General features: G+C 40.9%; 1 pseudogene across 1 annotated transcript; it reads right to left on the bottom strand.

Annotated features, from left to right (window-relative positions):
- Positions 1-458: 458 nt before the first annotated feature.
- On the bottom strand, positions 459-12,112 carry LOC309626285 (annotated as a pseudogene). The gene has a single exon. The product of its transcript is annotated as an uncharacterized misc_RNA (transcript).
- Between the last annotated feature and the right edge of the window lie 4,741 nt (positions 12,113-16,853).

The raw sequence follows: 16,853 nt of genomic DNA, 5'->3' as shown, positions 1-16,853 counted from the left end.
CTTCCTATTTAAATAAATAAATAAATATATAAACAAACAAACAAACAAACAAACAAATAAATAGGGACTTCTCTGGTGGCGCAGTGGTTAAGAATCCGCCTGCCAATGCAGGGGACACGGTTCGAGCCCTGGTCCGGGAAGATCCCGCATGCCGTGGAGCAACTAAGCCCATGCGCCACAACTACTGAAGCCCATGTGCCTAGAGCCTGTGCTCCGCAACAAGAGAAGCCACCGCAATAAGCCCGCGCACCGCAAGGAAGAGTAGCCCCCGCTAACCGCAGCTAGAGAAAGCCCGCGCACAGCAACAAAGACCCAACACAGCCAAAAATATAAACAAACAAATAAATAAATTTATATTACAAAAAAATAGAGCACACCCTCTGGTTAAGAAGGGCACATTTAGAATTTTCTCTGCATCTCCTGTTCTTGGGAAGGGATGTGAATACTGTCTTAAAAGCAAGCTCATTTGAATGCCCAAACATCAGCTGTAGACACTTATTTCGTTCTTTTCTTTAATCAAGCTCCGTGTTTTTCAACCCTTATTGTGACTAAGAATTAGGGCTATATACCCATTTAATTAATTAATTGATTATTGATTGATTTTTTCTTTATCAACAATTTTACTCAAGCAATAAGCGATTTTACTCAACAATTTTACTCAACATACTTACAAGACGAGACATAAAAGATTTCAGGAGAGATAATATGCCAACGTCGTACATATCACAGCGAGGCCACGTTGAAGCACATTAAAATGTTTTCCTTCCCGGGTAAGAACACTTGCTCTTTCTCTCTCTTTCCCTGTCTCTGACTGTCCATCTCTCTTGATTTATTTTTTTTTCCCCTGGGGGTTCTCTGGTTGAAATCAAAGCAAGATTTTGCAACAGCTCAGGAGACTGGACTCCATCCAGCGCGTTCCCAGGAAAAACATGAGTATGACATTGATAAGCAGGGCTACGATCACGGCAAAAACGACGACAGTTTGCACATCCAGGGTCATGGTGCAATGCAGAACACTGTAGCGTTCCAGATGGGGGCCGGCAGATCGGGAGATGCCAGTCTCTGTTCTGTCAGACTGTCCATATAGCCACCATGCTAGAAAGGAGAAGAGGAAGTCGGGTGGTTAGGGAAGGGCTGGGTTTGGCGCCCAAGTATGGTACGGGAGAGAAGGAAGGGGGCATGGGGACAGAGGTGCTTGCTTCCTCCCTTCTCAGGACTGAGCTGATCTTCCTTCCCTAGCTGAGAAATCTTAGCTTACGCTGAAGTCCCAGCATTCTCTCTCGGGCTCCACGGAAAAGGCAAAATCCTGGCTTTGAAAGTGAAAGGCGGGAGGAACCAGCGCGACATTCTCCGGCGCCTTCTTGAGCTGTCTGTCCGTGGGTGCGTCTGGTCTGCCTTCCTGGCTACCGGTCAGTCTCCGTCTCCCCTAGTCCCTCTAATTCGCTCGCTTGCCTACGCTCGCTCTGTTCGCGGGGCTCCCGGCTGCCAGCCACTCTTTCGGTCCCTGCCTCGCCAGTCCTCTTCCTCTCTTCTCCCCGTATGTACCCATTTTAGAAAATTTTCAAGGATAACTTTGAGTTATGCAATGTTCCACCTTCAGGCTGACTTTAGTGCTTAACCCCTGCTTCAGATACGACCCTTTGATAGACTAGGACTGGAGAGGCTGCCAATAATTCTGATGTCCACGTTGGTGTCATCCCCTTCTTTGGGGGAACCTCCGCCTCTTTCCTGCACTCTAATCCTCTGGTCTGAATGGCTTTCTTCTTATATGATTTCATCCCTGGCCCCAGCGATTGGTTCAAGAGGTTAGCACATGACCCAAGTTGAAACATCACAACTCTCTCCCAGGATTTTCAAAGTGGAGCTATAGAGATTCACACACTATCTCCGTTCTGGTTGCAGCCCTCTGAGAGTGTGAGCCTGAAGCCACCCTTGAAGAAACAGAGAGACAACTCTGATGGTGCTGGAGCCTTTGGATCCAGTCTTTCCTCAGGCCGGCTCTATCCTGCCCTTTTCACGATTTAGCTATGTGAGTCCATAGATTTTCTGTCTTCTTCAGCAAAAATTGGGGTTTTGTCTCCTGCAACCAAAAGACTTCTGACTAAATACATCAATGAAATTTTTTTTTACACTTACCTGCGAGGGAGTATGCTATAATAGAAGGCATGCTGGACTTGAAATAATATTAGAAAGAACTTTGAATTTTATGAGGTATCAAGGACCTATTATTGACATGTAGTGTTGGGCTAGAGTGTGAGAGAGATTTGGCTCGGAATCAAGTGGTTCATTCAGCCCAGCTCAGGGGCTGGTCAGCCTGCTGCTGGGACCCAGATGCATCAGAATTAACTTCACAACCTGGTTAAGATGATCTGCTTCACACTGCCCATCTCCCATCGAGCTGTGGGGACTCATCTTCTTTCAACCTTAGGCCCACAGACATGGCAGGGCCCTTGCTGTCCTTCCCAGCACTGCGGTAACCCTGAGCACAAGCGTGGTGACATCAGTCCCGAACACTGGCTGCAGTACAGATACAATAGCTCACGGGAACCGCTAAACCATTGAACTGCAGGAGCAGGGATAAAGAGTGGGGACGTTTAGGGGCCCACAGAAGTAGGTTTTAATTTAACTCTGTTGCTTCCTGACTCTGAATTCTCTGAGTGCCTGATTTTTCTATAAAGTGGGGATAATAATACTTTAAACTTTAGTGCATTTATGAGAATTAAATAACTGTGGAAAGTACATGGTATACTGCCGGCACATAGTTGGCACTTAGTATGTGGTAGTTGTGTTGATGATGATGATGGTACGTGATGGTAAATGATGGTAACATTATGACTGTAAAGTATTCTCATTCTTTCCAGTAGAGAAATGCAGCATAGGAAAATGGTTCTCTTTCCTCAGGGCCATGTGAAGAGTTACTAACAAAGATAGGATTCAAATAACTGACTCATTTTAGGGATTTGTGTCTTCTTATGAGCCGAAGGGTTCAAATGATAAAAGTGCTTAGCTAGTTTCACGCAAGAAGTGTGAATCACTATTATCTTGCTTTTGATTTGTTTCTATATTTCAGTTTACAGAACTAAATTTAATGGAAGTATACTTTTAAAATGTCTTAGACCCTTATTTAGGGTGGTACTTTCTCTTAGATTATACTGGAAGCATACTTCTAAATTCTTCCTTTGTGGTTCTGATTCTTCTCAAAATTTTAAAGTTTTCTTCACATTTTTCAAAGGTAAGGCACTTTTTTCTATCTTAACAAAAAGAAAATGAAACTATTGCATTTCCCCAAAGATACGTCTTGAGGAAAAGCAGATCCCTGAGAGGATATTATTAACTGTCTGCTTCTTATAATTGAGGCCTCTTCTCAGACAACTCTGCTGTTTAATCTCAGCTCTCACCAATAACCCTTTCTGCTTTTTGATCAAGTGTTTAATTTCCTTGAAAGATTTTCTCAGATTTCAACTGTTACTGAGAGGATTTTCATTTTACCCTAACCCTTTAATGGCTAAATCTTGCATATCCATTATTTCAAAAAAGGGTATTTCTGTTCATCTAAGTAAATAGTTCAAGGATTTAATCTTCTTTTCTTGCCTATTACTGCTGAAATGAGGAATTATTTGGAAACTTCTTTTGCTAAATGACTATCTTGTAAAAATCAGGTAAAATTAAGCGTTTCCAAAAACCAATCTTGGACAACTCTCAATTATCTACAGCAATATAGACTAAAGCATAGATTACTAAAAATGAGACATTTCTGAACCTGATTTTGGCCATTCTTTTACTTTCTTCCAAGTAAAATGTATGTGTTTAACCCTCAGTTCAGGTTTTTCTTTCAATCCTTAAAAACCTTCTAATTTTGGAAAACATGAAATATTCATAAGGAGGTAACAGGAAAAAGAAGAAAGAGGTGGTCAGGATAACACAAAAGTCTAGGGGTAAAAATTATTGCCATTAATATTGAAATATGTAAGAATATGTTTTTAAAATATATATTCGTATAAATATATAACAAATCAATCCAGTGTGGATTTTGCCAGATTTTTCCATAGACTTCAATAAGACTTCAACTTATCTCAGTCCTAACCTTAAACCCTAGCTGACTCCCAAATCCCCATAGGGTTAGGTCATGTGTACTAAGGAGTTTGGTTTTATACAAAGACGAAGTTTGGCCTTTGCCCTCAGCTTCTGGGAGGCACTCTGTCATAGGAGTGTGTTTGTTTAGAGCAGGAGCTGGCCACACCAGGCTTTAGGGTAAGGCTGACCATATCTAACAACCTTAGGGTAAGGTCTGGTCACAGGAGAAACATGTGACTTAGGAGTCACAACCATGTGACTTAGGGTCAGGGCTTTGGATCATGCAGTATCATTGAGACTGTGTTCACTAATCATGCCTATATAGTGAAGCTCCAATGAAAACTCTGGACACTGAAGTTCAAGTGAGCTTCCCTGGTTGGCAATACTCCATGCGGGTTGTCATACATTGATGTTGGGTGACTACGCATCCTGACCTCAAGGGGAGTAGGCAGTGGAAACTTCACATTTGAAACCCTCTCAGGCTCTGCCCTATGTGTCTCTTCTTTTGGTCAATTTTATCTGTATCCTTTCCCTGTAATTAAACTCTAACCATGAGAATAATAGCTTTCTGTGAGTTCTGAGTCATTCTAACGAATTACAGAAACTGAAGGTGATTTGGGGAACCTGGAGTCAATGAGGCCAGTCTTGGGGGCTGTGCCCTAAACTTTGAAGTTTGTCTAACTGGGTGGTGCTCCTCTCCAATTCTCCCACTCTGTCACTACCTCTATTATAGCATCTAATACAGTGTTCTTTTTAGTTTGTTTGTTTTCTAATATTTAATTATGTAATGGCAAAAAAATGCTCAGAGAGTAGAAAAGGCTTTGTAGTGTGTGGTGGTTTTATTAGCAGTAGTAGTATAGAAATAATGAGAAAACTGAGGTTCAGAAGGATTAAGAAACTTGCCCAAAGTCACGTAGTTAATAAGTGTAGATCCAGGATTCACTGGAGTCTGGTCATTCTGGCTCCAGAGTCCAGGCTATTAACCACCATATTATTTTGTCTCTGCGTTTGTTGCAAATAACAGAAACACAACACAAAACTTAAATTCTATGCCCCACAGGAAACAATAACAAACAAGGAATTCATTGTTGTAAGTTCTCCTCCTCCCCCTCCTCTTCCTCCTCTCTCTCCTCCTTACTCTGCCTCTGCTTTTGTCTGTGCAAGACAGATGAAAACAACAGATGTAGAGTACAGGGGAGAAGGTAGTAATAAATGGGGAGATTTCCAAGGGAAAACCCACTGGACCTGTGGCCAACTGGATCTGGAAGATAAGAAAGAGGGAAAAATCAGCAAAACCTTTAAGGTTTTTAACCTGGTTAACTTGGAAGATATTATTGTCCATGATGGAGAGAGGCAATTTGGAAGGAAGATAATAAGTTCATTTTTTAAAAACTCTACTTTATTAATGTATAATTTATATTCAATAAAATTCACACATGTTAAGCACACAGGTTGATGATTTTTGATAAATGTATATACTGTGTACCCACCATCCTAAACAAGATGTAAAACATCTGCAGTTCCCCAGAAGGTTCCCATGTGGCCCTTCCTTCCCCCATTGTGCCCCACAACTATTAATCTGATTCCTATGACTGAAGGTTGATTTTACCTGTTGTAGAACTTCATAGGAACAAAGCTATACTTCTTTGTATGTTCTTTGTAACTGTTTTCTTTCACTCGGTATAATAGCTGTGAGATTTGTCCATGTTGCTGCATATATCAGTATTTTGGTGGAGGAGGTGGTATAGTATTTCATTGTGTGAATATACCACTATTTGGTCATCCCTTTACCTGTTCATGAACATTTGGGTAGGTTTCCAATTTAGACTAATTATGAATGAAGTTGCCATAAACATTCAAGTACATATCTTTTATGGTCAGATATTTTCATTTCTTATGGGTAAATACCCAGGAAGCAAAATTACTGGCTCATAGGGTTGATGTATGTTAACTTTTCAAGAAACTGCCAAATGTTTTTTTGAAGTGGTTGCACCATTTTACACTCCTGCCAGCAAAGCATAAGTGTTCCCATTGCTTTACATTCTTGCCAGCCCATACTGTTGCCAGTCTTTTAAATTTTAGCCATTCCAGTGAGTGTGAAGATAGTATCTTATTGTATTTTTTAAACAGCTTTATTGAGGTATAATTTGCATACCATAAATATTCACCCATTGTAAGTGTACAGTTTAATGATGTTAATAAATGTAGAGACTTGTGTAACTATTACCACAAACCAGTTTTAGAGTATTTCTATCATCCCCAAAACTTTCCTCATGTTCACTGTGATCAGTCTCTGCTCCCACTCTCAGCCCGAGGGAACCACTGATCTGCTTTGTCGCTATAAATTTACCTTTTCTGGCTATTTCATGTAATGGAATCATATAATAGGTAGTCTTTTGTGTCTGGTTTCTTTTGCTTATCATAATATTTTTGAGGTTCATCCATATTGTAGTTCGTATGTCAAGAACTATGAAAAGTCTGAAATTTTACCCTGATTGCAAGCTAACAAGTTAGCCTGCCGCAGTTTCATGGCTGCTGACTGAAGACATGAGGCTCCTGGGTCAGGGAGAAAGGACTTCATTACTCAGGGCCTAGCAGGCAGCACGAGCTTCATGTTTGTGCTGATTTCCTGTGCCTCTCCAGTCCCACAAGGTTGATGCAAGTGGGCCCAGATGGATGCTACAGAGGCAGAGGGTTTATGTCAAAATTGAGGAATCCTAAGCTTAGGAAACCTAGTTTTTTGTAATGGGCTGCAAGCAAACCAACTCAACTTTTGTCCTGGAGGGAAACATTGTCTTTATTAAACTGGACATCAAGCAAATCATTCCTCCGCTCCAGGGAGAGACACTATCTCAATCTTCCAGAGCTGTTTGCTAAACAATCATCCTTGAAGAGATGGTCTGGAACAAAGGCAATCAGTGCCTCAGCTCATGGAGAATTGTCTCCAAACAATATATCAGTAGTTTCTTCAGTAGTTTCTTTTTTCTTTCCCCCTCCTTTCCTTCCTTCCTCCCTCCTTCCCTCCCCCGCTTCCTTCCTTTCTTTTCCTTTCTTCTTTCCTTTCTTTCCTAAATAATATTTCCTATAAGTGAAATATTGCTTATATAAAGAAAGGAAAACATTTTGTGTAGTATATCACATTTTATTTATCCTTCATCCGTTGATATTTGGATAATTTCCAGTATTTTTTTTTTTTTTGGCTGCGCCACATGGCATACAAGACCTTAATTCCCTGACGGAGTCTTAACCACCAGACCACCAGGGAAGTCCCTGTTTCCAGTTTTTGGCTCTGATAAAGCTGCTATGATTCACGGGCATGATTTTGTGTGAATATATGTTTCCATTTCTCTAGATTCTTAGGAGTGGAACTGCTGGACTGTATGATAACTTTATGTTAAACTTTTTAAGAAACTGCCAAACTGTTTCTAAATTGGCTGTACCATCTTACATTCCCATCAGGAAAGTTTGAGTGTTCCAATTTCTACATATCCTTCCCAACACTGAGTATGATCTGTCTTTTTGATAGTAGCCATCCTAGTAGATATGAAGTGGTATCTCATTGTACTTTTAGTTTGCATTTCCTTAATGCCTAATGCTGTTAAGCATCTTTTCACGTGATTTTAGCAATTTGTATATTTTCCTTCATGAAATGTCTTCTTAAATCTTTTTCCCATTTTATAATTGGATCATTTGTCTTTTTATTATTGAGTTATAAATGTTCTTCATATATTCTAGATGCAAGTTCTTCATCATATATGTGATTTGCAAATATTTTCTCCCAACTTGTCTTTTCATTTTCTTAAGTGTGTGCTGTTTTTCTTGTTATTAGCTTTTCATAAAAAATTTTATTGAGACATAATTTACTTACCATAAAGGTCACTTGTCTAAAATGTACACTTCAATGGCTTTTAGTATACTCAACAGATTTGTGCAATATCACCGTACTCTTCTTTAGAACATTTTCATCATCCTCAAAAGAAGCATTGTACCCTTTAGCAGTCATTCTTCATTCTGCCCTCAGCCTACCCCCTGGAAATTAGGAATCTACTTTCTGTCTCTAAAGACTTTCCTATTCTGGACATTTCATATAAATTGGTCATACACTATGTGGTCTTTTGTGACTGACTTCTTTCACCTAGTATAATGTTTTAGAAGTTCATCCATGTTGTAACATATATCAGTACTTCATTCTTTTTTTATTGTTGGTAATATTCCATTAGATGGCTATGTCACATTTTGTTTATCCATTCATCAGTTGGTGGACATTTAGGTTGTTTCTACTTTTTTGGCTATTATAAATAATGCTTCTGTGAACATTCGTATAGAAGTTTTTGTGTGGACGTATATCCTCATTTATCTTGGGTAGATATCTAAGAGTGAAATTGCTGGGTCAATATGATAACTATATTTGACATTTTGAAGAGCTGCCAAATAGTTTTCCAAAGTGTCCGTACCATTTTACATTCCCACTGGCAGTATAAGTGTGTTCCAATTGTTCTACTTTCTCACCAACACTTTCAATTATCTCTCTTTTCAATTTTAGTCATTCTAACAGATGTAAATTTGGCATCTTATTGTGGTTTCAATTTGCATTTTCCCAATGACTAACGGTGCTGAGCAGCTCTTCCTGTGTGTATTCACCATTTGTATATCTTTGGGAAAACATCCATTGAAATTCCCTGCCCATTTTCTAATTTCATTATTTGTTTGTTATTATTGAGTTATAAGAGTTCTTTTATATTCTAGATACAAGTGCCTCAGCAGATTAATGGTGTTTTTTGAAGTGGCAAAGTTTTCCATTTCGGTGAAGTGCAATTTATCAACTTATCATTTTTGCAATTTATCAAAGCAAAAATGAGTTTGCTTTTGGCATTGTATCTAAGAAATCTTTGCCTCATCCAGAGTCACAAAGATTTTCTCCTATATTTTCTTCTGAAAGTTTTATAATTTTAGCTATTATATTTAGGTCTGTGATCCTATATTGAGGTATTTCAGACAATTTTTTTTTTTTGTATTTTGTGAAGTAAGTTCATTTGTCTGCACATAGATATCCAATTCCAACACTTATTTGTTGGAAGGGCTACAGTTTGCTTTTGAATTGTTTTTGCACCTTTGTTAAAAATCAGTTCACCTTAAATGTGAGGTTTACTTCCGGACTCTCGATTCCATTCCATTGATCTACATGCCAATCCCTGCACCAGTACTACACTGTCTTGACTACTGTGGTTTTATAATACACTTTGACATTGAGTGGTATAAGTCCTCCACCTTTGTTCTCTTTTTAAAATTTGTTTTGGCTATTCTAGTTCCTTTGCATTTCCAAATAAACTTTAGGATCAATTTGTCAATATATACAAAAAGGCTGTGGGGATTTTGATAGGGATGTTGAATTTACAGATCAATTTGTGGCAGAATTGTCACCTTAACAATATTGAGTCTTCCTATTCATGGACATGGAATGGCTTTCCATTTTAGATCTTCTTTAACGTGTCTCATCTATGTTTTGTTGTTTTTAGTGTTTGTCTTTTATTAAATTTATTGCTACATATATTTTTGGTGCTATTGTGAATGGAATTTTTTACTTTATTTTTGGATTGTTTGATGTTAACGTATAGAAATATAATTGGTTTGTGTGCATGGTTCTTATATCTTGTGAACTAACTCAAACTGTTTACTAGCTCTGATAGTTTGTTGTAGATTCTTTGAGATTTTCTACATACCATATTGTATTATCTGTGAATGAAGACAGTTTTACCTATTCCTTTCCAATATGAATGCATTTATTTATTTATTTAAGTGGTAAAGGGAGAACTTGCTTTGTTCCTGATCTAAGGAGGAAATTATTTCATCTTTCACCATTACATGTAATTGTCCCTCTGATTGGCTTAAACAAACCCCAAGTACAATATTGGACCCAAATATTTTGTAAGTTGGGAAACATCAGAGACTGGAATGAGAGATATAGAGAGAGGTAGAGGCAGAGAGAGGAGAGAGAGAGAGGAAGAGAGGTAGAATGAAAGGCGTGAATGATTCTCCTGAATGACATCAGCCAAGCAGATTCTGTCAATGGGTTATAACCAAGAGGGCCTGGAGGGCCTGGACAGGAAATGATAAAAATCAAGACAATGCCCAGTGGCATTTCATCAGCACAAAAAAACCTTATCTCAAGGTAAGAGTAAATGCTATCTTAAACTGAGAGCTGGGAAAAAGAGGCTCCCTGAACTGGCATTATCTGTGTGGAAAATGCTGTTGGAAGGACTGGGACAGGATGTAGACATGCATTAAGGGAGGGCAAATCCCTTCAGTATGAAAGTAGAGCTTGAAATATTACATTAGCCAAGTATACCAGCTGCCCTGCCCATTAAATATTCATGCTAAAATCCCTGTCAATCAACAGGAACAACCTTGTCCCTCTCAGACCTACTAAAGAGAAGCTGTGTAAGTTATTCAGCAAATTTTGAGGGAAAAGAGGCTTGGCTTTTTTTGTCCACAGTGATGCCAAAGATGCATTTGGAATTGAAAACTGAACTGCTCCCTTCCTTGCCTGTCTTTTGACAAAATGCATCTGAAAGGTTAGGGAGTGTGGCCTTGGTTCTCAAACTTGGACATCCGTGGGAATCAACTGTGGAACTAATTGAAATGCAGACTCCTGGGCTCCCACTGTTCCCACCCACCGCCATCTGATTCAGTACGTTACTGTTGGGGGAGAAGGAGGGAGTGGACACATTTTGACATATGTGGTCTACAGGCCATTCCTTGTGAAACACTGAGGTGATTAAGAGTGCTGGCTTCTCAGACAGCCTACATGGTTGCACGCCATTTGAAGTGTTACCTAACCTGTAAGGGCCTAAGTTTCCTCAAACCCGAGGATGAGAATAATAATAGCACCTCCATCCTCAGAGGGCCATAGTGAGAACTGAATGAGATGATGTGGGGAAAATATCCATAAGAAACACTCAAAAAATGGTAGCTACTGTTATCTTGAATTCAAGCAGAAATGAATTCTCCAACTCATGATGGCTGCAAGTGCATCAGCAGGAACCTTAGGCCCCACTGCACCTCATAACCCCAGTATAAATTGGGGTGTAGCAAAGAGTTAAATATCCCCAAAGGGCTTTGGCTTGGCACCATGGCTGATACAGGAAGCCACGCTTCCCACAGAGGGGTGGTGGCCTGACCTGTGAGGCCAGGGTGCAGTGATCTATTGGCTAAGTCCGCTTTACAAAGCCCTGACCGCAGGGGTCTGTGTGACCTGAGTCTTTCCTTTCTTTTCCTCTGTGGTGAAGGGCCTGCAGGGAATGTTTAGCAGTTCAGGAAGCTGTGCTGTGTAAAGGAAGGCACACTGACCCAATTTCCTGTGCTGCCTCTCCCACTTGAGGGATTGTGCACATGTCAGGTCATTTCTGTAGATGTTAGTTTCCTTATCTCCCAGAATAAGGGCAGATCAGATATTTGTATGCGGGCATTGTGGTTTAGCACTTTGACATACTGCCTCCCTTTTGATTCCACAAGGCTGTGGATTCCACAAAGCAGGAATTCTCTCCTTATTCACTGGTGAGCCGACTGAGCCCAAAAAGGTTAAAGGACTTGTTCGAAGTCACAGGACAAACACACAAGTAAGCATGATGCTCCACATTACATTGCTCCGCCCTTGCTGCCTACCTCCAAGGGCAGCAATAAGGAATAAAGAAAACCATGGATGTGAAAGTTTTGGGCACACTTTGTGATTTGAAAGTGCTATGACACGTCCTCATCGGCCTTATGGGGACACACAGGTGGGAGTCTATTTATAGAAAGCCACAGTTTGGCTTTGGACTGACATGCCAGTGTATTTTAGAGAAAGGAATATCAATGTGGTAAGTGCCTAGTACACTGACAGTTCTTCAATGTATTACATGGCAAATGTATGCTTTTATCGTCATTATCATCATCATCTTCGTTATCATTAACGACATCATTTATAACGCTGCACTGGCATACAGTGTACTGGGGCCTTTCTACAGTGCTTTACATGTAACATCACATTTATTCCCACCAATGTCAAATACCTATGAGGGCTTCCCTGGTGGCGCAGTGGTTGAAAGTGCTATTATTACATACCCATTGTATAGAGTGGAACAGAGTTTAAGTATTTGGCTATAATTTATGTGCAACAAAATATGAGCTGAGTTATATTTGAGTAGTTGACAGAAAGTTAAATTTGGCAGGCATTTAAACATCTATTAATTTTAATTTTGCCAATTTTCTTTTCCTATTCTACAGCCAGTTTTTTTTCAGAGCTAAAATATTTTTATAGGTCCTCAGGAATTGTGCCTATAATGCCTTCTTTTTTTTTTAAATAGATCTTTATTGGAGTATAATTACTTCACAATACTGTGTTAGTTTCTGTTGTACAACAAAATGAATCAGCCATATGCATACATATACCCCATATCCCCTCCCTCTTGAGCCTCCCTCCCACCCTCCCCATCCCACCCCTCTAGGTCGTTGCAAAACACTGAGCTGATCTCCCTGTGCTATGCGGCTGCTTCCCACTAGCTAACTATTTTACATTTGGTAGTGTATATATGTCATGCTACTTGCACTTCTTAATGTCCCTGCATAAGAAAAAACCGTGAGCACGAACATGGGCTTTACATAACAATGAGAGAAGGCCTGGAGACCAGGCAGATGGTGCGCTGGCTCAGTTTCATGCAAAACAGGACGCCACTGATGGAGAAGCTCCCAAACTGAATCCGTGGGGAAGCTTTAAAAAATACAGCTTCTTAGGCCGAATTTCTCCCTGTGTTCTGGACCCCATCCCCTGCCCCACCTCTCTTCTACTGCACAGGCTCATTTTCCCAAGTCTCTGTCTTAGCAACTGCTGTGTTTTGCCCTCTTTTCAGGGAAGACTCAGGAGAGGAGGCTGCAGTCACTTTCTTCCCTTAAACTCCATCATTCTTTCTCTCATCATCCTTCTTGGGTCTAATTGACACTTTTGCCCCATTTTTATACTGCCAAATGACAAAACAACTTACAAATTGGATGTCCTTTATTCAAGGGAAAACAATCCATGGATTGGGGGAGTACAGTGCCTTACAAGCAGTGGGACACTCTTGCCAAGGGATTTTGGGCAAGAGTGGGCAGAAGAAGCAGACAGGAAACAGAGCATGACTGGCTAGGAGGCCAGGGATTTCCTTATAAGGCTAGCAAGTCTATTTTCTAGGTCAACTATTTTCTAGCTAGCAAGTCTGTTTTCTAAGTCAACTCTAGCTAAAGCAGAGTTGGAGGACTGCGATTGGTGTTTGTTAGGCTTCCTTGACAGGTGTTTCCTGTAAATGCAGGCTGATTTAGGTTTAGATTTGTGACATGTGCTGGGCCACTGGGGCGGCCTCCATTTAGTGGGTCTCCATACATGAATTCACTTTATCAATACATACTGCTAATAAGATTGCTGCCCTCAAGTCCCTGCAACAGAATTCCTGGAGATGTCTTTAGAGTCTCCCCTCCCTTGACTTCACTCTTCCTCTAAAATCAACATGTCCTTCCTGTTGGCTCACCTCCTGGCTTGGGTTTCTCCCTACCTCCTCTGGGGTCCACCCTCTCCCCATTGCCTCATCTGCTGCTCTCTCTTGACTGGCTCTCCACCCTCTGACTACGGACTCGCCAGGGACCCACCTTTTCTTGTTTCCAGCTGGACCTGGACTGAGACTGAGGCAGTTTCTCTGGTGGTGAAATACTTTAGATCAGGTGCAAATTATGGTCACCACCTTGAACAGCTGCCCTCAGAGCTTGCAAGCCTTGCCAAGGTGTTTGGTAAGGAAATTCCTTGATGTTAGCCGATTTCCGCAAATTACCCCCCTGTGACATTCTGAAATAAATTCCTGAGGCAAGTAGGCACAGCAGTCGTGAGACGTTTCAGTTGGACCAAGGAGTTTGGTGGTAGGTGGGAGGCAGGCAGAGGGAGCAGGGAAAGGAAAATAACACTTACTGAGCTGTTATATATGCAAGGATGGAGATTTCAGTGTAGTATAAGTACAGCAACCCTGCAAGAGACTTGTTGTTATTCCTGTTAAAATAAAAGAACTGAGATTTAAAGAATTTGAATACTTTGTCCCAGGTCAAACTATATACAAGTAACTGGACCAGAACTAAAATCCGCACTTTGGAATTGGCTCCAAAGCCCATCACTCTTTCCATGGGATCATAATTCCTGAGACTACTGTGTGTGATCTTTTCAGCCTTCTCAAGTTATCCCCTATGTCTGGAATCCCCAAGGTGAACTTTTAGGAGGCTAAACCTTCCCTATGCTGGGCTTCAGTTTAGAATTTCCTTTCCTTCTAGCTCCAGAAAGCCCAAGGAAAGATTTTTTTCCTTTTGAAATACAGCTTCTCCCTCAGGTGATTTGTAATGTTTGCGGCAAAGCATAGCATTTGCTTGGTTCACAATTACGAGTCACTGAAAGCCAGCAGAGATCACGTGGCGTGGTGTAGCTTGGCATTTCCTGCAGAGGCCTGTGCTGGAGCCCACGCTGTTCTGCCACCAACTGGCTCTCCTGAGCCTCAGCAGCTCGGTTGGTTGGTTAGGCCACTGCAGTTGGTTGCAAAGTCTGTTATGGATCTACTTTTGAAAGCTTCTAATTGGACTTTTGGATTTTATAAAAACTGAATTTGACAGTTCCTGTTCTTTAGAGGATGGTTGTGTAGAGCCTTCCATGTATCAGAAAACTTTTTCACACTCCAGATTTGTTCAACATTAACCAGATGAAAATCGTGGAAGAGACATGAGATAAACAAGAGGAAAGGAATGGGGAGTCAAACAGTAACACTAGACTGGGTTCTTGCTTCTGGCAGATAATCCCCAGTAATCACATAATGCAAGAATAAGATGCCGCAGTTATTAAATGTCCTGAGGTTCTTGTTTTTAATTCTCCTTTCCTTAAAAAGTTATCTGTTCCATACGCACAAGCCATTTCCCACCATCCCCCCAATCCCTCCATCACCACCCCCTCCCCAGTGCTAGAGAGATTCGTTTTCTCAAGGATTTATTTAGTGTCAATCAACAGTCCATCTGCGCTGCACCAAAAAAAAAAAAAAATTAAAAAGCAAAATATGGTCCCTCTCTGTTCTTTCAACACAGGAATGAACACCCCTCCACACTCTTCAATTAGTCTGTGTGTAAAGCAAAGAAATTCTGCTTCACCTACCCTTCCTAAGCTCACCAAATCTAGGCTTTATTCCTAGGCCCCGAAAATTCACCCCTCCAAAAACTCAAGTCTTTGAGGAATGTGGTTGGGTCCTAGCTGGCACTTTGTAAATCAATCTCTTTGCGAGCTTTTTCCACCTGTGAAGTCTTTTCAAAAGCCTTATGGTTCTGATAAACAGAATGCAGGCTGCCAGAGAGGGCCCCCAGGAAAGGTTCTTTTCCCTTTCTTTGGGGCTCTCTGCATGAATATTGGTCAGGAGTTTTGCAAATTAAAGTGACAGCCATACTAAGTGGTGATTAAAACAAGAAAATGGATAAATGTCATGAGCACAGGCTAAAGGTGAAGTCAGTGAAATTAGTGATTTTTAATAAAACCAAAGAGCCAGTTTCCACATTAGCTTTTCCCTCTGCTTTTTCTAAATTGACCAGAGTAGGTAGCTTCTCTTAGCCACGTTCTCTTTCCTGTGGCCTCTGGGGTACTGAATTCAGAAAGCTGATCATGAGCCAGCTGGTAAGTACCTGCTCTAAGAAACAATATACTATTGCTTCTCCAGCAGCATCAGTGGTGCAGAGGGGAAGGAAGCATTTGCCACTCATTAGAGGTGTGCTGGAAGCAGTGATGGGGAGGTAGCTGGTGTGCTGCTCTGTCTCAGGACCTAGAGATACTCAAGATACTTGTGACTTTTAAATGGGTGGCCAAAAACTGAAGTAAGACCTCACTTTGATTTAGAAGAACTTACCTGTCTAGAACCATCAGAGCCTTTTCATTACTAAGCCTCCAAGAAAAAAAGTGTTAGGGACACCTGAGAGTTGCACAAATGTGAAAGCAGGTGCAATATCAGAACTGAGGCTGGGAAAGATGGAGGTTAGGGGCCAGGCCGCCTGTGGATATACAGTAGAGAGCAGAATGGTCAGTATTTGTGTTTGCAATGTCTGGCTGGCCTGAGGACTCTCTGCGTCAGCAGTTTCCAGGAGGCTTGTTTAAAATGCAGATGCCCCGAAAGGACTGACTCAGAGTTTCTGTGGGTGGGCCCTGGACTCCAGAGTTTAACTTTTCAGGCATTTGTGATGCACCTTGAAGTCTGAAAATCATTGCTTTAGAGCTGGTGGAGCCAGTCTTACCTGTTGTAACTTGGAGTTAGAAAGAGATGATCATTCATTGATTCTAGCAAAAGGACATACAGTTTTCCCTCAGTATCTGCAGGGGATTGATTCTAGGAACCCCCCACATATATACCAAAATCTGTGGGCTCAAGCCCTCGTATAAAATGATGTAATATTTGCATATAATCTACACACATCCTCCCGTATACTTTGTCATTTCTAGGTTACTTAAACACCTAATACAGTGTAAATGATATGTTGTAAATAGTTGCCCATCCTGGCAAATTCAAGTTTTGCTTTTTAGAACTTTCTGGGTTTTTTTTCAAATATTTTCAATCTGTGGTTGATTGAATCCGTCATGCAATGCAGAACCCACGGATACAGAGGGCCGACTGTACTCTTAACTGTAGACTGTTTTATGTGTGTGCCTAGTTAGCACCTAGACAGAATCATCGAGGCCCCCATTCAATCAGCAGAAGGTGGCCACATGG

The sequence above is a fragment of the Balaenoptera borealis genome (genome assembly GCF_965194805.1).
Source record: "Balaenoptera borealis genome assembly, chromosome: 1".
Classification (NCBI taxonomy): domain Eukaryota; kingdom Metazoa; phylum Chordata; class Mammalia; order Artiodactyla; family Balaenopteridae; genus Balaenoptera; species Balaenoptera borealis.
This window is presented reverse-complemented; position numbering and strand designations above follow the sequence as displayed.